The following is a 25,590-nucleotide window of genomic DNA, read 5'->3' on the forward strand; positions in this document are numbered from 1 at the left end:
CATAGGGTTTGAGCAATGTCACTGGATAAGAGTGATATGTTCCAGTGTGCCCCCTCGTAGGGTTGGTTATAGTAAGCAGGTAAATATCGCCGTGCGTATCCACCACACTAGGTCAGGTGTTAGCACTTTATCGCATCAATGGGGTTCCTGTAAATAAAGAATACAGCTCAAAATGCTTCCTAGTCAAAGTGTGAGTCAGGGAGCGTCACCGCTAGCCGGCGCACGCTTCGCAATAGCTTTTTCAAGGCCAACCCGACTGGCCGAACTGAGGCTACTAAAATACCATCCCCTATGTTGGACGTCATGGTTCTGAGGTTGATTGATGGTTGCCGCGTCCAATCTTCCGCTCGCTCCATATCAAGTGCGGCGTTGGATTGGTCAGTGGGCGCGGCTAGTTCACAAGCGCTATCCTTCTTGGATAACGATCTCATTTGAAAGTAACTCCCGCCCCGGCTGGTGGGTGTGTCTGGCTCCCCCCTGCGACATCAACCACCTCATCCAATAGTAGCCGTGCCGCCATGGTACCGCTATGCTGATTGGTCGCTGTGTGTATCGCAGGGAGATGTGTTTGTTTACATCACAAATGTCACGGTGCCGCTGTTCTGATTGGTCGCTGTGTGTATCACAGGGAGATACGTTTGTTTACATCATAAATGCTATGGTATATGGGTCTATGACCATCCATTAATAGGTAAGTATCACGCATCGTTGTGTCACATATCATCTGTGTCAGCATCCATTTACTCTATACGTAGATCGTGCGGACAAAATCCCTAATTGAAGATATAGGAGGGACTGTGTATAACTCCTGTGGCATGAGTGTATTGATGGTTCTCTGTCTGATTCTCAAAGAATTCCGGGATCACCGTGTACTCAGTACCATTGGACGAGAGTGTGGTGTTCTAAGTAAACTGAGAAGGCAAATGAGCGAGGGGAAAAAAGGGAGATGGACAGGTCTTGATGAGATTATATTCTACTTGAAGAAACTGTAGAGTGAACGTCAATGTTATGTTCTGTGATGGTAAATGGATGCTGACACAGATGATATGTGACACAACGATGCGTGATACTTACCTATTAATGGATGGTCATAGACCCATATACCATAGCATTTATGATGTAAACAAACGTATCTCCCTGTGATACACACAGCGACCAATCAGAACAGCGGCACCGTGACATTTGTGATGTAAACAAACACATCTCCCTGCGATACACACAGCGACCAATCAGCATAGCGGTACCATGGCGGCACGGCTACTATTGGATGAGGTGGTTGATGTCGCAGGGGGGAGCCAGACACACCCACCAGCCGGGGCGGGAGTTACTTTCAAATGAGATCGTTATCCAAGAAGGATAGCGCTTGTGAACTAGCCGCGCCCACTGACCAATCCAACGCCGCACTTGATATGGAGCGAGCGGAAGATTGGACGCGGCAACCATCAATCAACCTCAGAACCATGACGTCCAACATAGGGGATGGTATTTTAGTAGCCTCAGTTCGGCCAGTCGGGTTGGCCTTGAAAAAGCTATTGCGAAGCGTGCGCCGGCTAGCGGTGACGCTCCCTGACTCACACTTTGACTAGGAAGCATTTTGAGCTGTATTCTTTATTTACAGGAACCCCATTGATGCGATAAAGTGCTAACACCTGACCTAGTGTGGTGGATACGCACGGCGATATTTACCTGCTTACTATAACCAACCCTACGAGGGGGCACACTGGAACATATCACTCTTATCCAGTGACATTGCTCAAACCCTATGGTCACTATTTAAAAGCCCAAAATACCATCTAGTATTACTTGGGATTGTGTTATTATACACACTAAATACAAGCAGGGAAGGGTGTTTTTTACTGCCAATTGCCGCATGTATCCATCTATTCATCAGACCATAAAGGTTACTATGTACTCTTTGGCGGCCATTACACCTAGCAGTATTGTCACTTAACCCTTCTGCTTGAATCATATGTATTGAGCTAACAAATAAGAGATAATTACTAATAAAAGTGTGCACACTATATAAAGTGACCTTGTTTTAACAATATCCTAGTGAGCAAACCGCCGACATTAGTGATAGCAACGATTGACACAGTAGTCGACATGACAAAAAGACTACTTTTTTGCAGCAAAATATACTAGCTGCAATAGGTAGCTGTGGAGTTGATACATGTATGTAAGACGTTTGTGTAGTCTCAACCAATAAGAGCTAACTTACACCTGATACTATTAGGCATTCTGTACGTGTATCGGCATCTGTCGACGTATTTGATCGACATCCGTGTTGATGTTGTGTGTATCTTCACCGACTTTCATGAATGTGTAGATTTCTGGTAATTTGATATTGAGATATATGACCCTGGTAACAAAGATAGCCAGTAATATATTAAACTGGTGAGAAACCAGTAATTTAGGTCGACATCAGTGTCAACTCAATCTAAGAATCTCATACATGTAAAGAAATTTATCACTCTTTTTGGCAGACACCCAGATAATTATTGGAACACCACACTTGGGTTTCAATATTGGCCTGCCAATACAGTGTATACATATAAGGTGTCAATCACACTAACCACCACACCCTTGTCAGGTTTGGGGTACTCACGCATGGGAATACTCAGCCAACTAGGCACCAGGATATTAAAATAAAACCTATTACGGTTAAGAGTGCCGGCTATTAATACCTGTAAAAAAGTTATTAACCTTTACATTTTGATACACAGTCGAAAACAGTGTGGAGACGGAGAGCCGCCGTTTTTTAAACACCTTTATGTTCTGTCTGTGTTTTTTTATATTTCGCTCTCTTAATATTATCAATAAAAGTTAATTTTTATTAGTTTGAAACTTCTTTAAGGTGCACCACACCAGGACATTCTTCTTTCTCTTTGTCAAACTCAACGTGGGAGAGACTGCACCTATGCTACTATCTATGCTGGCAAGCTGATCACTAAAAACCTATCTGTACGTGAGCTATTGTTTTATTACATAAAGGAATTGAATTTATTGCTCATTGTGCGCATCTCCTATTTCTTCGCATGTACTGTATTGTGCCGTGGGACCGGCCATCGGAGAAGCTGCACCGTACAGTTTGAAAACATATTGAAAATATTGGAAGGACTAGCGCGGCCTATATCTCTTTCTATATATATATATATATATAATTCGGTATGCCAGCACTCAGACTCCCCCCATGGGTAATTTATTCATGTGCACTCTGAGTGTGTGAGTCAGTTGAAATTCTGTGAGAGAGTTTTGAAGCCTTACAATTAACCTGTTAATCATCTTTGATTGGAAAATGATGTTGGCTTACTAAGCTTATCAAATTGTGAGAACTATGAGAGAGTTGAAGTCTGAAGCATCACAACTAACCAGTATTTATCTGGGATTGGAAAAATAATGTTGGCTTATTAAGTTTATCAAAGTAATTGAACGTATACTTGTTTTAGGCTGAGAGAGAGCTATATATTAATATATTTTAGACCCGTTTAATACCGGCAGGTATCTGTGAATTATTAAAATATTGTGCTGCTAATTTTCAATCATTTTTACTATTTAATATGATACAGATAATACAAGAAAAGGTATTTGAAAGGTGGATGCGCAATAAAACCAAGTGCAGCTACACCCAAATTCACAACGGTAGAAACACCAGAAACTACCAGAACAGTACAAACAATTGGAAAATGGCTTGTGAATAAGATGGATAGCGCTCAAGATAGCTATATTCAAAGATTGGTCAAACCTCAGGCAATAATCACCTGCACTATGTCCTGCTCTATTGTGTCTCCCCTGCTTGTTTAATAGGTGAGGAAAAAGGGACCTGTGTGTACCAAACATGACCATCCAGTATTCAAGCTGTATGTGGTTTGGTATTATTGCCTGAGGTTTGACCAATCTTTGAATATAGCTATCTTGAGTGCTATCCATCTTATTCACAAGCCATTTTCCAATTATTTAATATGATGAAATAATAAATTATTACTTTCAGTAGTGCTGCTTTCTACCATGTTTTTATTAGCTTGGTTGATCTTCTCTGGACTTTTTTCAGTGTCATTGGAGAAGTCGGTTTAACTGTCTGCATGGAAATTTGCTGAAAATGTACCTCAAAAAAATGTCTGTCATCCAGATTCTAGAGGTCCTATTTCATGTCTAGTGTCTGTCAGGGAAACAAGGTGCAAATAGGATACCTGGAAGTGCTGAGAATGCTGCATCTTCTGCCATGAAACCTCTGACCATGAGCATGAAACGCCTGTCGATGAGCATGGAACCAAGAGCATGAACCCCTGGCAATGACCATGGAATCTTGAACATAAAACTGATGACAACAAGCAGGGAACCCAGAGCATCAAAACACTGGCAATGAGCATAAAACCCAGAACATGAAACCCATGGCAAGAGCATGATCCACATGACAACAACCAGCAATTCAAAATTAATTAGAAGCCTTATTGTGGGGCATAATTTGTATGGAACATTATTGTGGATGGGACATAAAATGGTGTCAGGGGCATATTGTGTAATGGGAATAACTGTGTGGCATAACATGTAATGGGCATTACAGTGTGCGGCATATTGTGCACGCAATGTCACATTGTAGGGCTGTCAGTATATATTATGGCATGCAGTATAACCAATTTCCATTTTTGACATACAGTTTCACAAGTTTATTTCATGCCACATTGCAGTGTGCCCTGTTCATACTGTGCCACACTACTTCATATTATGCAACATTACAGTTTCCTGGCTCATATTATACCACATTATTGTACCTCCATTTCTTATTATGACACATTAGAGTGCCTCCTTACCATTTTAACATCCAGTACTCCTTTCACTGAAAATGTTGTGTCACACAGTTAAGACTGGCCAATGGATCAGAACCAATTTCTTAGCAGGAAAATCTTGGAAATTTGTAAGCAACTTTATAACCTGTGTTCAGGACCCCTAAGCCCCTGATTAAGATAGCAATTGCACCCCTTGCTCCCACTATAGTTATGCCCATGAATAGGGGAGGGGCTTACTTCCCAAAGTACTAGTATATTATTGTTTGTTAAGTAGTAAATTAATTGTAAACTATAGTGATTATTGTATCTTATAAAATAAAATATCTTATTTACTGTGTAAATAATAAGATGATAATAGTCTTAATAAACAGATTAAAATACAAATGTTTTACAATGGAAATTGCTGCATCTATTTTCTGTTCAGGGACGTGCAGTCAGGGGAATAATTGATTAAAAAAAACATAAAAAGATATTTATAACACATATACTGTGTAATAAATATCTTATTTGTATTTTTTGCAATAAATTATGAGGTGAGACACTGTGTGGGGGGGCTGTAAGGCAGCGGGAGCTGTGCCTCACGCTGACCATTGAAAACTGTCAGCAGCAGGGGGCAAGGCTAAGCCATCGGGAGAAAAAGTAGCTACAAAGCCCATTGAAAATCAATGGGGAAGCGGCATCTACACATCTGCCTCAGTGACAGGTAAGTCAATGAGGCAGATGTGATAGGACAGCGGATTAGGCTGTCACACACTGACAGCCTGTATCCGCAGTCACTGAGTGCAGTTTGGGAACGTGTGGTGCTGGCAGAACCCTGCAGTGCCTGCCCTTGCCCTCCCTCCCTCTACGGTTATCCCTGCTTAATGAATGTAATGCTGGTGGTGGCAGCGATGGGAACCCTGCAGCGCCGCCATTCCCCTCCCTCCCCTGCTTGTACGTGTTTGTGTGCTGGCGGCCGCCGCTGCTTCTGTCAAGCTATGACAGACAGCAGCGCTGGGGAACTATACAGCGGCCGTCCTTCCCCTCCCTCTATCACCGCTGGGGAACCCTACAGTTCCCGTCCTTCAGCTCCCTCCCCGCTGGGGAAACCTGCAGCGGCCTTCCTCCCCCTCCCTCCTCGCTGGGGAACCCTGCTGTCCTTCCCCTCTAGCCCCACTGGAGAAGCCTGCAGTGCCCGTCCTTCCCCTCCCTCCCCGCTGGGTAACCCTGCAGTGCCTCCTTTGGTCCCTGCTTAAGGGACTCTTACCAAGCTATGGCTCACTCTAAAGCACTGGAAGCCAGGGTGATGGGGTTCAGTGCACCTGCAGCTCCTGTCATGGCTGTTGTAGGCAGGTGAGGAGCTGACCCGGCATTACTGCATTGCTGTCCCCGGCTGACTACCTAACCTACCTCTACACATCACCTTGTGAGGAGTGCTGATGCCAGGAAACCACACATCTGGAGGAACAGGTCCAGCCACATTCAAGCCTAAAAATGGTAAATCATAATGTGATATGGGCATTACGGTGTGGCATAATGTGATATAGGCATTACGGTGTGTGGCATAATGTGATATAGGCATTACGGTGTGTGGCATAATGTGATAGGGGCATTACGGTGTGTGGCATAATGTGATAGGGGCATTACGGTGTGTGGCATAATGTGATATGGGCATTACAGGGTGCGGCATAATGTGTTAGGGGCATTACATTACAATTATGTGGCTACGTCCCTTCCCCATGAAGCCACACACTTAAATTGTTTTCACTATGGGGGGGCACCAATTCCCTTTCCGGTGCAGGGCACCAAAATGTCTAGTTAGGGCACTGGCGGTACTCTTTCCCATTTCGCAAAAGCACCTGCCTCACCTGTCACTAACCTCACCGCACGTCACTGTTTCTGTTATTGTGGTATCTGTAAAGAATAGATGCATAGATTTCTTTCTGCAGTTTTACAATCTTGGGCAGATAAATCACTGGCATACTGTATACCTCGCTTCCTCAAGGGACAGAATAGTCTAGTAGTAATCTGACACTAGGTTGACACATTAAGAACTAAACATAAGTGAATAAAAGTATAATGATGTCTGCAACTCCATATGCACTCCATATGCACTGAAATAAATCTCTCATTATTTCATAAAGCAACCTCTGGAATCTTAAATTATATGGGATTTAAGTTAAAGAATTTCTGATTGCAAATCTTTACTTTGAAAAATAACTTATATAAGAATGCAATGAGTTCTCCAAGGCCTTGCAGCACAACAAACTAATTCATTTTATGACCACTGAAATTCTGTTAAAGAAGCACATTTTTATTCCATTTATTATGGAATGAGTAATGGTTTCGAGCTGATCATTATTTTATGTGTCGATTTCACAAGATCTACAAAAAATTACTTTCCCTGAAACATTTATTGCAGTAGTCAATTAAGAAGCATGTTCCTTGAGGCTATATGAGATCAATATCACCAGGGAGTCAAGTGTGTTGAGATAACTACACCAAACGATTTGTTATATCTTCGTATGATTAGCTGCCACCAGAAAGAGAAAACATCTGCTCTTGAACTAGCAAATAAAATCTTTTGTGGTAGTTTTAGATGAAATACTATAGTATATTTTCTGTTTACTGTTAATAGAGTGACTTTAGGATACTCGAACATAGTTGGCAATAAAATCTGTATGCATACAGTATACTGTATAGTTTTTTTTAGATTTCCTCATTTAAGAACAGACTAAATTATATTTATTGGACTATAAAATGTTTTTTTAGGTAATGACAAACTCAGTAAATACTGTATAAACATAATATTTTGCTCAAAAGATTTTCAAAGTTGTTTTGCACAGTAGAGAGCTTTGGAGGATAAACAGTGAATTCGGAAAGTATTCACAGAACATCTCTTTTTTCACATTTTGTTATATTACAGCCTTATTCCAAAATGGAATAAATTATTTATTCCACTCAAAAATCTACACACAATATCTCATAATGACAAGATAAAAAAAGTGCACATTTAAAAATAAAAAAACTAAGAAATCACATGTACATAAGTATTCACAGCTTTTGCACAATACTTTGTTCATGCAGCCTTTGTAGCAATTACAGCCTCAAGTATTTTTGAATATTATGTCACTTACAAGCTTGATACACATATCTCTGGCAGTCTTGCCATTCCTCTTTGCGGCACTTCTCAAGCTCCGTCAGGTTGGATGTGTAGCACAGTCATTTTCAGATCTTTCCAGAGATGTTCAATTAGATTCAAGTCTAGGCTCAGGTTGGGCCACTCAAGGACATTCACAATGTTGTCCTGAAGCCACTTGTTTGGATATCTTGGCTGTGTGCTTTGTGTCAATGTCCCCATGAAAGATGACAGATACAAATTATTACTATACATTCTAATCTTCGGAACAATGCTACATAAATCTAGTGGCCAATATACAGTATAATTGGAGCAGATGGAGTGTCTTGCCAAACACAGGGTAGAGCATTTGGCTTTGACCCTTTTTAACATTGGACCACTGTTTTTCAAATTACCTCTTGTACCCTGGACCCAACTGGTTTAGGACAATGCTACTTCAAACTGGGGAAGGAGGATCCTGTTGTTTGTGGAGGTGCCTTTTCCACCATTGATATTGTATGTCCAAAGAAGGAGGGGACAAATGCTACAATTGCAATTGGTCACATGATGTGGGGAAAGGCCCTCATTCACTAGGTATCACTTATGCAATCCACAACATAGTTTCAATATGGTTGGGAAACTGCATAAAAGTGCACTCACCTCGGCCTGATTGACAGCTACCCTGCGTCAGGCAGCCTGAGTAAGGGCAGCTGTACCAGTGCACATATACTATATATACATGCAAAATGGCAGTAAGTGCTTCTTGCACTAAACAAACATTTCTCTGAAGAAGCGATGAGGCTAACAGCAGGCAGGGAAACACGTTAGAGACATACCCATCCATCTCCTATATGCATTATAGGACTTCCATCTTGTACCCTGCAGAAATTCAGGAATTTTATTGTTGTTATACTCTGGATAAAGATGCCACAAAGGACATTCAGCGTCAGCAACTGGGAGGCACACAAGAACATCTGCATCTTTTAATGCAAGGTACCATGTATTCTCTGTTTGCCCAGACGTGAATTTAAAATGAACACAGCAAGGTAATTTGGCTTATTATTAAAATTCTACATGCCTTAACTTACTAATCCTAACAAATTACATAAGGATATGTGCTATATCCCTGTGATTTACAGAACTGCCTAAAAACATTCCTGGTGATCTAAAAATAACTAACCAGCTAATTCAAGTTACTAAATCACAGGACATTCCCACGGCACCAATTGCCATATAAGAACCACCTGCTTTAAGGGCTCTTTATCAAATATTTTATACTATAAATGTTGTTTTAATACTTTGCTGTTTTGTTCTATGTTTTTATAATAGCTTGGTCATCTATTAGCTATACGGTCTATTATATAAATTGTTTTTATATTTTTGGTAATAAACCTATATTGCTTTAAAAGTATTTCAACTCTGCACAGTTTTCTCCCTTTTTCCTGTTGGTACTTATATGTTAGTTGGTCACCCACTATAGGAAGTACGCTCATAACCCCACTATCCATGTCGGCATGGAGTTGATTTTATATAGTGTGGCGAGCGCAGCGAGCCACCAAGCCCGAAGCGTGACGAGCATAGCGAGCCCCATGAGGGGAGGCGGAAAACTAAGCAAAGAGCTTAGTGGGCACCCAACTAACATATAAGTACCTTCCTGTTTAGCCTGAGTAAGGATAGACTTACGCAGGCTGCACCACCTCCCGCAATTGCATTGTTAAGCACCGCATATGCTAATCTGCTGAATGCAGCATATGCGATTCATACTGCATCAGGCCATAAATACATAGCTGCATGTCAGGCCCAGTGACTGAGCTTTAGTTTTGATGTGCTAAGGCTAGGTTGCATCTTATATAGGTATGTGTAACACTGCAGCATCATTAGGGACCAATTGCATTTAAGGAGAAAAGATAAGCAGCGCTAAACATTACCTAATAGGTGAATGAATGAAAATGGTATTTAATAACAGTTTTAGGCATAAAATACATATATTATAAAAACATGATAAATAAGTCATCAGTATTCACATCAATTGTGAGCCCACTCAAAAGATAATGGTGTGGGTAAAATGATTGGTTTGTTTGGGCCCCCATTAAACAGAATCATTTAACCTATCTATCTTTGCACAAACTGTCTCTACATAGACAAGATGTCCTCTTCATCCTCCGATTCCTCACTCCCTTCAGTGTGTACAGCCTTATCCTCACAGAGTATTAATTCGTCCCTGCTGAAATCCACCATCACAGGTCCCTCTGTACTTTATTGAGGCAATTGCAGGTTTTCCTGGGGGAATATATAATTCATTTTGATGAAAATTTTATTCTTCAGATTTTGTGGAAGCATCCTCCTACGTTGATAGCAGACAAGGTTACCGGCTGCAATAAAAATTATTTTGGAGTACACACTGGAGGTGGGGCAACTTAGGTAATATAAAGACAGTTTGTGCAAGGGCCTCCAAATTACCTTTTTTCCTGCCAGTATAGATACGGACTGTCTGACATGCCTACTTGAATGCTAAAGAAAAAAGAAATATGGTACAGCGCTGTGTTGAATAATATATACATTTATTAAAAATAAAAATTTTATGGGCAACAATAGACAGACAAGACTTACAACATATATAAAAACTTTGTTAGTCCATTCCCATCTCAACCAACTGGTTTTTAGTGATTCATTAGATGCATGCAGAAAAATACTCTGTTAATCAATAGCCTAGGCTTGGGGTTAGTTAGGAATCAAGAGTCAATACTTGATGTGCACATGTAAGATTTGAGTTAGAGTATACTTATGTTAGTCTCCAGTCTTGAGGCAGGGATGGGGCATTCCTTAGGGCTTTATAGATACCACAGTGTTGTCTCCGACCGTTGGTGCAATTCCTCTTACACGGTCATATCCAAGAACAATCGGTTGGTGTCCGTATTGTCGCCAAATGGTGTCCCCTCTGACCTCTCTACGCGTTTCTCCGCCTCGAAAAACGTATCAGCGGCTTCCTCAGGAGTGGTGTATTCACAATCAGTGACTTCCGCCTTTTTATGGCGGATTTTTGGCCATCTGCGCATTTGTCCGCTTTGCGGGTCAAGCCTCTGTTTCGTTTACTACACCTTGGTGCCGTGTGATTTCCGGCTGTAACATCGCGGAAATTCTCATTTTTTTAGGGGGGGCAACTGGCCCAAGGTCCCCAAGAAAAACACCCCAAAAAAGACCAAGAGGAAAAGAAAGAGAGGAAGTAGAGGAGGAAGTAGAGTACAGATTCGCAAAAAATCGCTGCATGAGAAAAAATCCGTAGGGAAGGGCATCTTTAACATTTCATCCAAAACCTTAACTGAGAACGAATTGAAATTATTGGAAAGAGGTCTTAACTTTGCCCCAAAATCCAAACCAGATCTTTTTAAACTGTTTGTTGATTTAAATAGGTACGTTAGAACCCTAAGTAGGAAGAGATTTTTTGCAATGAAGGCCCTAAAAAATGAACAACTGGTAGCAGACTCCATTATACTGAATAAAGAGGATGAGGATATGATTGAAATCCTCAAATCACTAGAGGAAGAATCCTCCAATAGTGATCAACTTAAATTATTTGATATACAAAGGGAAAAAAATCAGAATTTTACCCACTTCAGTATAAGGGACCCCATGTTGAATGCTTCTATAAATCAACACTAGAACAGTTCAAATCCATGTGTGAAAAAAATGAAAAAAGAAAAGATAGAATCTGGAAGGATAATCTAAAAGGAGGAGAGAGGAAAGCCCCACGATGTCTATATAATGATAAAAGTGTAACAATAAAACCGACTGATAAGGGCGGTGGCGTTGTCATCATGGACACTGTTAACTATATCAAAGAATCATACAGACAGTTAAATGACAGAGAGTTTTACGGTGTCCTTGATGGCAACCCCACCGCCCTGTACCAAAAGGAACTCAAAGCAATGCTTGAGCAGGCCATGGAGGATGGCGCTATCTCCAAGAACATTTTTAATTTTCTCTATATTGCACATCCAATCACCCCCACGTTTTATTTTCTTCCAAAAATTCACAAGACACTTCACAATCCACCTGGGCGACCCATTATTTCTGGTGTAGGTTCCCTCACTAATAATTTATCACTTTTCTTTGACCACTATTTACAAAGCCACGTAGTGAAACTGAGATCATATATTCGTGACACCAAACACTTTCTAAATATGGTAAATCAAGTGGAATGGAGGGATGATTACATCCTCCTCACGTGCGATGTTGAAGCACTCTACTCAAACATCCCACAAGATCTGGGAATGAAAGTTATGGAACAATATTTGAAAAGAAACAACTATCTCTCGGAATCACTGCGTGGCTTAATATCTCAAGCTATTAATTTTATTTTAAAACACAATTATTTTTTGTTTAATTCACGTTATTATTTACAGACACGTGGGACTGCCATGGGGACCAGGTTCGCTCCGAGCTTTGCCAACCTATACGTGGGGTCCTTTGAGGACCAACATGTGTGTGGGGGGGGGAGTTCGGGCAGACCTGGTCCTCTATGGCAGATTTATTGATAATTTATTTATTATTTGGAAAGGGGACACCAGTAGTTTAAAATTATTCACTGATAGTTTAAATAATAACTTTGGTTTAAAATTCACGAGCACTCACAGTTATACACAATTGAATTTTTTGGACATAGCGCTATCTGTCAAGAATGGCAGATTAGAGACGGAGACGTATCAAAAACCGGTAGACCAAAATAGATATTTGGACTATGAAAGTGCCCACAACAAAATCTGGAAGGATAACATCCCTAAGGGGCAACTTATCTGCATAAAAAGAAATTGCTCCACAAATGAGTCATATCAGAGGCAGGCCAAGGGAATTATTTCCTCCTTTGAAGAACAGAAATACCCTCCCGAAATAATCCAAAAAGCAGCAGAAAAGGTTGAAAAAATAGAAAGAACAGATTTACTAGAGATAGCGACCAAGCCCAAAAATACCAAACAGAATAAAAAGAATAGAACAACTCAGTTTGTAACACAATTCAATGAATGCTCTAGAGAAATTAAAAATATAATAAAAAGAAATACAACACTATTGTTACAGGACGAATTCCTAAAAGATATTATTGAACCAAATGGGGGAATTATTTTTAGGAAGGGCCAAAACCTAAAAAATCAATTGGTCCAGAGCCATTTTGATAACAGATGCCAAGAGACCAGCCTGAAAAGCAACCCTGGTAATTGGATCCCAGAGAAACCACTCGGTTTCCACAAATGTGGTAACCCTAAATGTATGACATGTTTGGGATTGAAGCAAAAGAAAAACGTGGATTTGAAATCGTTTACCACGGGTGAAGTGTTTCAGATTAAGAGTTTTTTGAATTGTAAAACAACATTTGTTATATATGTAATTGAATGTGGGTGCGGCCTGCAATATGTAGGCCGCACCATACGCTGCTTGCATGTTAAGTATCTTGAACATCTTGGGTGGCCTTAAAAACCATCCTTTATCTAGACATGTCCTCAATTGCCAAGGAATGTCATTGAAAAATGTTGAGGTGAAGGCCATTGAACAGGTGGTGAGCACCAGTAGGGGGGGGGGGGCGACAGATTCAATAGGCTATGTAGCAGAGAAGTCTATTGGATCTTTCGCCTCGGTACCATGGTACCTAAAGGGCTCAATGACACAATTGAGTTAAATAATATTTAAAACATCTGCTGTTTCTCTATTCTTTCTGCGGGGCAGGTGGTGGGTTAGGAAGGTGGGGGCTATTGTATGCCAATGGGGTTGGGCGGTGGGAAGGGTGGGTGGGAGGGATAATTAGAATATGCATGTCCATATAGACCATGTATAGGTGAAATGCTCCCTTATTTTAGTTTTTAGGATTATTTAAATGTGTAGTCTCTATATATAATTTTTGTATATTATAGAAAAATGCAATTTTTATTGTGTGTAATTGTCAGCTGATATATTTTATATATATGGAAAACTGATCCTGAGATATAAGAAAATATGTACTCCTTTAAAAACATCGATATGGATATTATTCTGTAAACATATACATTTATGTGTATGTAGTTGGAGGAAGTAATCTATATAGATAAGCTCCATGGAGGTAAAACAATTTTCATAAGATGCCTATTGGATTAAAATATATCGATAACAGCTATATCTCGCTCTATTATTTAAAAAAGTTGTAATAACGTCTAACTTACCATGCCTTTTAATATTTGTTATGTGTTACGTGTTATATATTTTATATTCCCCATCACGATATGACTGATTGGTGATTCAAATGGTAATACGTCTGTGCTCTGTATCTCCACATAAACAAAATGGACAACGCACCCACTTGAGACGACTGTGCAGTGGAATACAAACAAATCCATTACCGTGGCAACCGGCAGGACTGTAAGGAAGCCGGGCGGAAGAGAGGCGTGCCACGCTATCAGCAGCTGCCGCGATGTTACAGCCGGAAATCACACGGCACCAAGGTGTAGTAAACGAAACAGAGGCTTGACCCTCCAAGCGGGCACATGCGCAGACGGCCAAAAATCCGCCATAAAAAGGCGGAAGTCACTGATTGTGAATACACCACTCCTGAGGAAGCCGCTGATACATTTTTCGAGGCGGAGAAACGCGTAGAGAGGTCAGAGGGGACACCATTTGGCAACAATACAGACACCAACCGATTGTTCTTGGATATGACCGTGTAAGAGGAATTGCACCAACGGTCGGAGACAACACTGTGGTATCTATAAAGCCCTAAGGAATGCCCCATCCCTGCCTCAAGACTTAAGGCTAACATAAGTATACTCTAACTCAAATCTTGCATGTGCACATCAAGTATTGACTCTTGATTCCTAACTAACCCCAAGCCTAGGCTATTGATTAACAGAGTATTTTTCTGCATGCATCTAATGAATCACTAAAAACCAGTTGGTTGAGATGGGAATGGACTAACAAAGTTTTTATATATGTTGTAAGTCTTGTCTGTCTATTGTTGTCCATAAAATTGTTATTTTTAATAAATGTATATATTATTCAACACAGCGATGTACCATATTTCTTTTTTCTTTTGCTTGGTCCATTTTAAGGGGTTTGGTAATTTCCCCTTTTGGTGCAGCTGCAGTGCAGAATATTTTAACCAGTGCTCACTATCAATTGTATCTTTTTGTCCTACTTGAATGCTATACTGATTTAATCCTCCACCATTCTTTCAATGGTGACAGCATCATATGCACTGACAGTAGACATGTCAGTAATTGTAGGAAAAATGTGTTCTGGACCTTACACACTCTATTTATCATGTCAGTAATTGTAGCAGCTCCTTCAGTCCTGACTATATGTCCAAACTTGCTCCTGACTGCCCTGCATAAACACCTGCGATTCTGCTATGAATTAGCATTTTTTCCTTGCATCCCCAGTTGCAGGAGAAAATGAAGAAGGAGATGTCACTGCATCATGTTCCACTTCAGCTTACCATATTATTACCAGAAGGTCTTTGCACCTCTGCAGAATTGTGTCTGCTAGAAAGAGAGTAATTAGGCTTAAAACCTAGGATCAAGCACGGTGCCCAAAATGTAGTCTTCTGATTTTAGCAGAGTGACCACCATTGAATCCTTGCAAAGAGAATGAAGGGCTCCATAAACAAATTTCAAACACTTAGTGGAATCACTCCATTTTAGCTCCTCCTTCTCTTTCTCCAGCTGCTTCTGCAAAAGCTTGATGAGCAGAATGACCTGACTCAAGCTGGCAGTGTCTGAACTGACTTTACGTGTGGCAAGTTCAAAGGGTTGGGTAATGTTGCACAACACAGAAATCATTCTCCTTTAATCAGGTGCAATCACCCTTATTTGCCTATGTCAAAGGTGGATGTATAGGTTTGAATGGCATTTTGCTGCTTCTCCATCCTCTGAAGCATATAGAGGGTAGAATTCCATCTTGTTACTACTTCTTGCTTCAGGTGATGGCAGGGCAGGTTCAAGAGGGTTTGCTGGTGCTCCAGTCTATGGCAAAATGTCAAAAGTGGCCTGACATATTTTTGGGCCACCTATAGCATCTCCTGCATGCCCCTATATTTTTTCAGAAAATTCTGCACCATCAAATTAATTGTATGAGCATAACATGGGAAGTGCTGTAATTTTTCCAGATGTAATGCTCGAACAATGTTGGTGGAATTGTCAAATATCACAAATACCCAGGAGAGTCTAAGCAGGGTAAGCCATTGGGCGATGGTCCCTCAGTTTCTCAGTGGTGTGCCTCTTATGGAAACTGGTGATACACAGCATAAAGCATAGAGTAAGCTGCCTAGGAATAAGTTGGTGTTTGTTGTTGCTGCTACTGGTGCTGCTGTTGTTGCTGTGTAAGGCAATTTACAGTATCTACCCAGTGGACTGTCACTGTCATGTATTCCTTGGTTTGCCCTGTTCAACTTGCCCACATGTCTGTGCTTAAGTGGACAGTGGGTACAACAGCATTTTTGACACAGTACGTCCATCTTCTGTCAAAATTCCACTGCACTGATGGTGGATAGTGGATACATTTCTAACGCCAGCATAGTTGTTATGGCCTCAGTAATCTGTTTTGCAGCAGGGTGACTGCTCTCATACTTGATCTTCCTTGCAAAGAACTTTTGGGCAGGTCTTCTGGCTTAATTTCTGGGATGAAAATCATCTCCCAGCAGAAACAGCAGCAGTAGGCGTAGCACTCAAGGACCTGCCAGAGCAATCCCTGACAGGAGAGGAGTCAATCATGCCAGGGACTTAAAATACACACCCTAATAGCATACATGTATCACAAGGTGCTATAATGCTGGTACTTGTAGTTCTACAAAGAAGGACATGCAGTGCTTATGCACACTCCATAATATTAAGCTCTGCTATCTAATATATATATATATATATATCGAAAACAGGGGGATAGTGGCCCTTTTTCTGCGCTAATATGGGGGCAGCACTTCTATAATGCCTTGCTGTTAATAAAGGCATGATGGATACAAATAGAAATGGGAAAAATAATAGGAGTGCGCCCTAAAATCAGTTTAACACCACAGAACATGTACACAGTTAAAATATCTGTATTTATTACAGCAATTGGTACATAAAAGACAGTTTTTACATAAAATTTGATCGGTAGATCCAACAAAGTGATCCCAGAACAAAAAAACGACCCTACGCGTTTCGTCCGTTAGGACTTCTTCAGGGGTGATCTGGATCCAATTGAATCTTATGAATCGAAAAGGTACGATTGTTTTCCCGCATAAGACGATAAATGGGGGAAAGAGCCGTTAATGAACGGTCTACAAGGGTTTTAAACTTCGATTCTTGGGCGTAGTATCACAAAGGCTCCATAATAACCAAAAGTTTTGCACTTAGATGTTGAGCGAAGATGCAGATGAACATAGGCGACAGTGAGCAATCGATATGGAGTGAATAATTTCCAGTTCAATTTTCACATAATATACTTCAGAGAGCCAGAAGCTATGTGTATTCTCAATGGAAGTACCGCATACCACCTGGTATGCGGTACTTCCATTGAGAATACACATAGCTTCTGGCTCTCTGAAGTATATTATGTGAAAATTGAACTGGAAATTATTCACTCCATATCGATTGCTCACTGTCGCCTATGTTCATCTGCATCTTCGCTCAACATCTAAGTGCAAAACTTTTGGTTATTATGGAGCCTTTGTGATACTACGCCCAAGAATCGAAGTTTAAAACCCTTGTAGACCTTTCATTAACGGCTCTTTCCCCCATTTATCGTCTTATGCGGGAAAACAATCGTACCTTTTCGATTCATAAGATTCAATTGGATCCAGATCACCCCTGAAGAAGTCCTAACGGACGAAACGCGTAGGGTCGTTTTTTTGTTCTGGGATCACTTTGTTGGATCTACCGATCAAATTTTATGTAAAAACTGTCTTTTATGTACCAATTGCTGTAATAAATACAGATATTTTAACTGTGTACATGTTCTGTGGTGTTAAACTGATTTTAGGGCGCACTCCTATTATTTTTCCCATATATATATATATATATATATATATATATATATATATATATATATATATATATATATATATATATATATATGAGATAGAAGGGAGTTCAGAGTGCGCCTCAAATTACAATCACAAATAATACTTCAATGAGTTACAATAAAATGTTTTAAAAAAAACAACTTTTATTCAAGAGTGTCTTCTGCAAGATGTCGGTAGCCCAACGCGTTTCGTCAAAAACTTGACTTCCTCAGGGGCATTATAGCAGATTTGTACAGACAGATTTCACACTGTGAATCATAATAAAATCAGTGTGATTTTACACATACATAAAATGAATGCAATACAAAAATGTTTATATATATATAAAACGAGAAGAGCATGATGAAGGGAAGGAGAAAAAAATCAAGGACGAGGAGGATGAAGGAGAGGTCATTAAATAAGAATAATTTTTCTTAGGAGAGGTCTAATCATTATGACCACCAATACATAAACTGTAGTGCATAGAAAAAGGACCTTATTCAGGAAAAAAGGTGATTAAAACCAGTAGTGTTGCCATTCAATAATTAATGGAGGAAAAAGAAAGAATAAGAACCCAGTGAGGAGTAATTAATTTGGATTATTAATCATACCGAAAGCAAATTTCGTGGATAGGATTCTTGCAATTAAGGGACCAGATTTCCCAAATGAAGAATCAACTCGCAATCCTAAGCAGAAAAATGATAGCCTTGCTGTAAAGGTGCATTGTAAACCTCAATTTTGACCGAGACAGGTGTTGGTAATTACATACCCCTGATGATCAGGTATAGCAATAAATACTGGCTGTTCAGTGTATTCCAAGTCAGGTGAGTTGGTTTTAGGGGGAATTGATTACCCCAAGTTTCCACAAAACAGGGTAACAGGAAAATCAGGCTATAAAATGAAAAACATATTGTCCCCTTTCAATACATGCATAGAAGATTTTAAAATATGTGACAGTATTCGAATTCATAATGATAGCAGGCACTTACCAAGCAGGAGCTAAACCGGATGTGGATACCAGGATTCCAAAGTGCTGAATGAAATCCTGAACTCCTCTCAGGTTATTTATGGGGCTAGCATGATTACATCGCTTCCTGTGTGTGCAATTATCCTAAGTCTCAAAAAATGCTATAAAGCCACCCTTTGAGATGTGGAACTTAATTGGAGACATGAACCTCCTACTTATATTTATATCAGGAGTGTGAAACCGTGAAAAAAAAAAAAAATACATAAATAAATAATAAATAAAAAATAATAAAAAAAAAATAAATAAAAGAAAATGAAAAAATAAATAAATAAATAATAATAAAGAAAATAATAAAAAAATAAAATAAAAAAATAAAAATAAATAAATAAATAAAATAATAAAAAAAAAAAATAAAAAAAAATTTAAAATCCTTAATTACGTTATGGAACGCATGGGGATCGCACCCTGTGTTCCAAATGGCGGCCATACTGTTTCCTTTAAGTTTTTTAGATACCACCGATAAATGACCTTAGCATATAAATTCAATCCGGCACTTACTAGCAATATCAATATCTGGATCATGCTAAACGAGATATTTATTAAAAGAGACTAAATTGTACAGTGCGTTGTCCGCACTGTAGGTACGGTGCACTTCCAGGATTGCAATCCCGGAAGTGCACCGTACCTACAGTGCGGACAACGCACTGTACAATTTAGTCTCTTTTAATAAATATCTCGTTTAGCATGATCCAGATATTGATATTGCTAGTAAGTGCCGGATTGAATTTATATGCTAAGGTCATTTATCGGTGGTATCTAAAAAACTTAAAGGAAACAGTATGGCCGCCATTTGGAACACAGGGCGCGATCCCCATGCGTTCCATAACGTAATTAAGGATTTTAAATTTTGTTTTTTGTTTTTCATTTTATTTATTTATTTATTTTTATTTTTTTATTTTATTTTTTTATTATTTTCTTTATTATTATTTATTTATTTATTTTTTTCATTTTCTTTTATTTATTTTTGTATTTTTGTATTTTTTATTTATTATTTATTTATGTATTTTTTTATTTTTTTCACGGTTTCACACTCCTGATATAAATATAAGTAGGAGGTTCATGTCTCCAATTAAGTTCCACATCTCAAAGGGTGGCTTTATAGCATTTTTTGAGACTTAGGATAATTGCACACACAGGAAGTGATGTAATCATGCTAGCCCCATAAATAACCTGAGAGGAGTTCAGGATTTCATTCAGCACTTTGGAATCCTGGTATCCACATCCGGTTTAGCTCCTGCTTGGTAAGTGCCTGCTATCATTATGAATTCGAATACTGTCACATATTTTAAAATCTTCTATGCATGTATTGAAAGGGGACAATATGTTTTTCATTTTATAGCCTGATTTTCCTGTTACCCTGTTTTGTGGAAACTTGGGGTAATCAATTCCCCCTAAAACCAACTCACCTGACTTGGAATACACTGTACAGCCAGTATTTATTGCTATACCTGATCATCAGGGGTATGTAATTACCAACACCTGTCTCGGTCAAAATTGAGGTTTACAATGCACCTTTACAGCAAGGCTATCATTTTTCTGCTTAGGATTGCGAGTTGATTCTTCATTTGGGAAATCTGGTCCCTTAATTGCAAGAATCCTATCCACGAAATTTGCTTTCGGTATGATTAATAATCCAAATTAATTACTCCTCACTGGGTTCTTATTCTTTCTTTTTCCTCCATTAATTATTGAATGGCAACACTACTGGTTTTAATCACCTTTTTTCCTGAATAAGGTCCTTTTTCTATGCACTACAGTTTATGTATTGGTGGTCATATTGATTAGACCTCTCCTAAGAAAAATTATTCTTATTTAATGACCTCTCCTTCATCCTCCTCGTCCTTGATTTTTTTCTCCTTCCCTTCATCATGCTCTTCTCGTTTTATATATATATAAACATTTTTGTATTGTATTCATTTTATGTATGTGTAAAATCACACTGATTTTATTATGATTCACAGTGTGAAATCTGTCTGTACAAATCTGCTATAATGCCCCTGAGGAAGTCAAGTTTTTGACGAAACGCGTTGGGCTACCGACATCTTGCAGAAGACACTTTTGAATAAAAGTTGTTTTTTTAAAAACATTTTATTGTAACTCATTGAAGTATTATTTGTGATTGTAATTTGAGGCGCACTCTGAACTCCCTTCTATCTCATTTCTATTACTTTGGTTCCTGTCTAACAGAGGATCCCTCAGAGTTGCTGCCACTAGCAAACGTTAGCGCGGTCTGGGTACCTTTTTCTTTAATATATATATATATATATATATATATATATATATATATATATATATATATATGCAGGGCTATTTTTGTGCAGGCTCCAGCAGGAACTGAGGCCATTATTCTAGTTCACTCTTTCTGACAAAATATTTCTTAGATGGACAAAACCATGTGCACTGCAGGTGAGGCAGGTGTAAAACCCCACCAAATCTAATTATCTCTGCACAAGTAACACCTGCCTCACCTGCAGTGCACATGGGTTTGTCCATCTAAGAAATATTTTGTCTGAAAGAGTGAACTAGAATAAGGGCCTCAGTTCCTGCTGGAGCCTGCACATAAATAGCCCTGTATATATGTATATATATCTAATCGAGGGTCTTGGAATATTTGTTGACCAAGAAATACTAGCCCACCAATCGTGGTCCTATATTTTATGGTGGTGACATGGCCTGGAGGACTACTTATGATCCTGATCAAGGAGGAAATTGATGATTAGGGAGTTGGTGATGTGGATTGCAGGTGCTTGGATACAACAGGAAAAAATGTACAGTGGGTGTCACTGAACAGCATACACACTTAGCCAAAGTTTCAGAACTTGACAATGACTTATGATGAATACGCTGCAGGTGACGTATAAGGGAGAATGTTCCTAGGTGGTTAGCATCCTACTCATTACTCTTTTACAAATACTACTTATGGTGAGATAGTTGTATGGATATAGATAGAAATTATTCCAGACTGAAAAGGTGGATTTTTTTGTCTTTTGTCCAGGCATAACAATAGGTTAATAGCCAACAACATGTCCACTGATGCTTGATGCAAACAAACCACATCACCCTCAGTAGCCTTATAGTCAACTTCCTCCTCAGCGACAGATACACCAATATTGTCCTCATCCTGGATTTCTTCTAAAGTGACATCCTCAAACTCAATATCAGCAACAAGTGGTGTTCTTTCCAGCACTTGCAGAGGGTGTGCAAATAGTGGAATGATCTTTCTTTTCCCATACAGTGTTGGGAAGGTCTGGCCTAGACAACCACGGACACACTTGGACTCTCCTTGGAGAATTGTGATACTGTATCTGTGCTTAAACCAGTTTAATTTTTTACATTTTTTTAAAGGGAGGAGGGCTTCCATCTTCATATAAGATGAACCACCAGTCATGAGCATAGGCCAAGGCCTTAGCTTTTTCTTGCCACTTCGTATCATGAATGGCATATTGCCATTTTTTTCAGATAGTAAAAGAAATGTTGGGTTATTCATTTTAGCTTTTTGGATTTTACATGCCCTCTATGACATTGGGCATAGGACTTAGGAGATGATGTTGATAGAATTGCATTGTCAATGTCATAACTAATGGCAGCAGCTTCAACATTAGGAAGAGGTTCCTGATCTTTAAATTTTATGTCCTCCGCCTCCACTTCAGTATAAAAAAGCACCACCGCTGCACTTATATGGCAGTACAGGGGAGCACCACTGGTCTTACAGTGCTCCTAACAGCACATGACAGCAGCTTCCCTAACAACACAGGACAGTACTCATTTACAGCACAGGACAGTGCATCTTTATTTACTCAGCACACAGGGCAGCACCACTTCATTTTTTAGGACAGGGCAGTGCCCCTTTATTTTTACAGCACACAAGGCAGTGCCCCTTTATTTACTCAGCACACAGGGCAATGCCACTTTATTTTTTCAGGACAGAGTAGTGCCCCTTTATTTTTACAGCACATAGGACAGCTCCTCTTGGTTTTTACAGCACACAGTGCAGCTTCCCTTTATTTATTTGGCACACAGGGCAGTGCCAATTTATTTTTTCAGGACAGGGCAGCACCCCTTTATGTTTACTGTGCACAATGCAATGCCCCTTTATTTACTCAGCACACAGGGAAATGCCACTTTATTTTTTCAGGACAGGGCAGTGCCACTTTATTTTTACAGCACATAGGACAGCTCTGCTTGGTTTTTACAGCACACAGGTCAGCTGTCCTTTATTTAATCAGCACACACGACAGCACCACTTTATTTTTCAGGACAGCACCTTTTATTTTTACAGCACACAGGAGAGCACCCCAGTGCTGCACTCCAAGAAAGTACCCAGCACCCATCTAATGATAACCACAGACAGAGAAAGACAGAGGTCCATCCTCTACCCTCTACAAGGCTGGAGTGAATATGGCGCTGATCCCTCTGAGAATCTGAGAATGGGATGATTACAATTTTTCTTATTCTGGGATGCAAGTCAGGTGGGAAAACCCAAGCTGGATATGGATCCCACCTCGTATATGGAATTTCACGGGGCTCGGATCCCAGAGATCTGAACCATCTTGTCCCTTATACTATATATATGCAAAAGCGGCACTCCACTGTCTAATTAAAAATCCTTTATTGCGCCCAACGGCATTTCTGGGACAATTTCCCCCATCTTCAGGGACATGCAAACATGATCAAACAAACTGGGCAAACATTTATAACACAGATCAAACATCATTAAAATAAATAGCGCTCACCTGTTTAGCAACCCCCCGCCGATCATTCTCCGCTGTAAACAGAAGACAATACAACAAATATTAAAAACATATATATATGCCTGTGTGTAGGCCGGCACTCCCAGCGGTAGGTCCAATCAATTGCTGACCCGGTGCCTTTCAGCGTGGACCCTCAGGCCCCAATGCAGCGTATGGAAATCAGGCGGCACTCTCGGATTTGATAGTGAAGTGAAAAATCAATTTATTGTCCGACATGTTTCGGGCATGGTTAGCCCGTCCTCAGGGATCAATAGTGATACAAACATATGTGGTATAAATACAAAACCTCAAAAGAAACCCTCTCCCCAAGCTATGTGGCCGCCCGCCCCTCTTACCTGCGTCCTCCATTGTCAGTCCCCGCTTCCGCCCCTTCACAGCGTGCATCACACTACTTGGCGCCATTGGGGAGGCCATCACTCTGCCCAGTTCCCGGACACTCCCCTTGGCGTCAGCGGGCGTCTCTTCACGCTGCGGTCCAGGCTGAAAGCCAAGCCTCACTCTGCATTCTGCAGGGAGGGCCGTTGCCATGACACCTGGAGGTACCTAATAAAAACACATGAATATGCATTTTAAAACTACACACATCTAAAAACAGTGATTTGAGAGGCTGTAATCAGCCATATAAGTGGCGATTAAGTCGCCAGACTAGTGATACAAATGAAGCGTGATTACTGAAAATGTAAAGTTAAAAACTTGCAGTGTGACATTTCTGCTTCATAGTGCTCATGTGCAGTTGATCCTAATAATTCACAAATTGTATCATCATTATAAGGACAAATTCTGTTATTAACCTATGGATCACCCCTGTCCGTCAGTCACTACTGTGCATAGTGTCAGGTGAGAAAATGAAACAGCATTCCATTACATTCTGTATTGTACTCCTATGGTGTTATAATAAGGTCAAAACATGTCTGTTACATTACTACAAAAAGTGGTACATTCCATGCTGTTCATTTAAACCCCGGGGAGAGAGCGTATCTAAGAGGTGGATCCACCTTGCCTCCAACTGTAAGAGTATTCTTTTTCTGTTGCCACCCCTAGAAGGTACTGGTACATGGTCTACTGGGATCACTGAGGACGGGCAGTTGCCCAAAACATGTCGGAGGAATAAAAACAATTTTTGCATTTGAAAAATTCCTTGAGTGCCGTCTGATCGTTCTACATTGTACAGTGACTATCCAGTCCAGAAAGGAAGGCACCAGGTGGTAATCTATTGCCCGCAGCGGAGTGCCAGGCACAAGTGGAAGTATATATATATATATATATATATATATATATATTATATATATATACACACAGTATAAGTGCTTGTTGAAACTTCAGGGATATTTTGCAAAAAGTACTACAATGAAATAACTGGCATAAATATTATTACCTCCTAATACATGACTGGTATATTGATGTAACTATGTATATAAAAATGTTACTATAACACTATCCAACCTGACTTTATAAAAAAAAAATAGTTTTTTTATAAAATAGTAAACTGATTCGCTCCAAAAGCCATGTTTTCCAGATAAAGTCATGTTTATTCATATCTCAGATTTCCAGTTGTTAATTAGTATGAACACAATTTTCAAACATGGCAGAAACTGATATTAAGACACATGTCAGTAATTAAAGCTAAAAGAAAGAATAATGGGACTGCTTCTCACAGTCAAGATTTTTTCTTACTGTATGAATTATGTTATTCTTCATCTGATTTAAGGTAGAGTCAAAGAAACCTAACAGCCACAGCACTGCCAGTGTGTTACAATTAGAATTGGTAGGATTATAGCCTAATTGTCCAACTCTGCTGCAGCTAAGGTACATCTTACTGGTTCAGGGGTGGCAGTGTCCAACATGTCTAGCTCTGAATCCTTTCAGCTCCATATACTGTATCTACTGGTTCCTCTGTTCCAGCTCACCAATCAATGTCTGCTAGCAGGACACCATCG

At 39.7% G+C, this 25,590-nt stretch overlaps 1 long non-coding RNA gene across 1 annotated transcript; it reads right to left on the bottom strand.

Moving 5' to 3' along the window:
• Nucleotides 1-18,051: 18,051 nt before the first annotated feature.
• On the bottom strand, nucleotides 18,052-18,962 carry LOC146079566 (uncharacterized). Its single transcript, XR_014474614.1, has 3 exons — nucleotides 18,865-18,962; nucleotides 18,487-18,766; nucleotides 18,052-18,144 (listed from the first exon to the last, which is right to left on the bottom strand). It is a non-coding gene; the product is annotated as an uncharacterized LOC146079566 (long non-coding RNA).
• Nucleotides 18,963-25,590: the final 6,628 nt, after the last annotated feature.

The sequence above is a fragment of the Crinia signifera genome, chromosome 5, assembly GCF_055691185.1.
Source record: "Crinia signifera chromosome 5, ASM5569118v1, whole genome shotgun sequence".
NCBI lineage: Eukaryota > Metazoa > Chordata > Amphibia > Anura > Myobatrachidae > Crinia > Crinia signifera.